The following is a 1,349-nucleotide window of genomic DNA, read 5'->3' on the forward strand; positions in this document are numbered from 1 at the left end:
ACTTTTAATACATTTTGTTAACAAGTTTTGAAAAATATTTTATGTGTCTAACACACATGTAAGCTTGGCAATATTGCAAGTGTATCGGTATCAGTTGTGTAAGTACTAGGGATGTTAATTTTTCAGCTTTTTCCAATTCCGGGATTTTCGGGATGTCGTTGTCACAATCCCCGCATCCCGGGATTAGTTCCGGGATTTATTTCATTACTTTTCAAAAAATTAAATCGCAAAAATTGCTTCAATATTGGTTGAGAAGCTCTCCTGCGATAAAATAAATAAAAAAAAATGGGTTTGAAACCTACTTTTTATTTAAAATGGCGTTTTTATTTTTTTCTGTTTGCCTTCTGGATTTATTTTAAACAATCTTGTGATTAATTATAAAAATTATTTAAAAAATGCAATGTAATCTAGAACAACAAATTTGGATACCAAATGCAAGAGAAAATTTCTTTAGAATATAAAAAAAATTAAAATTTTTTGGAATCACAAGGACGAATAGGTAATTTTATAAGCTGATAAAGTTAGAAGGACGAAATTCGAGAATGTTATCGGGTTTATATAAATCCTTAACATATAATTTTTTCAAAAACTAATAGTGTGAAATTTTAAGTATAAAATTTTAAAAGGACATTTTCAATATCTACCAGTCCGTCTGCACCAAAAACTTGATTCTGTTTCAATTCTACAGCATTTTGTCTTTAATTTTATACCCATCCTTCTTAACTAAGCACATTTCTCTGAATTTTTGATTTACTGAGGTCAGAGTGAAAAACTAAAAACGCAATTTTACCATACTTGGCCCCTGGTTTCGCGAATATATTGATGTTGGTGTTTAAAATTTACTATCGCGGGGTGTTGTATGTACAATGAGCAAGATTTTCATATAAAATGTTAATTATTAAATAAAAAACGAAATATAGCCAATATTGGTCAAAAGAAGGAGCTTCTATTATTGCCATCATTGCAAATTACAAATCCCGAAAATGCCGGGATTATTTGCCAAGTATTCCGGAATTTTTGGGACCTTAAATAGATCGTGATCCTGGGATTAACATTCCTAGTAGGTACACACAAAAAAAGTGGTTGGTAAACATTTAACGAGAAATAGAGAATTTTCTAAACGAAATTTGTGGTTTGAAAGCATGTTGAAAAAAAAAATTATAATGTAGAAAGATTTGCAGGCAAGCTTTTGATAAGCCGCAGAAAAAAGAAAAGCGGTGATGTTTACAATATTTCTATAGATATTGAATTAGAATTGAAATATTTTAAGTAATTCTAAATTTTAATCAAAAATTATATTCGTTTTTTTTCAACACTGTGTATAATCGCAAATGCCTTTTCACTCAAGC

Source organism: Rhagoletis pomonella, unplaced genomic scaffold (assembly GCF_013731165.1).
Source record: "Rhagoletis pomonella isolate Grant_MI unplaced genomic scaffold, Rhpom_1.0 Rhpom_scaffold_00003, whole genome shotgun sequence".
NCBI classification, from domain to species: Eukaryota; Metazoa; Arthropoda; class Insecta; order Diptera; family Tephritidae; genus Rhagoletis; species Rhagoletis pomonella.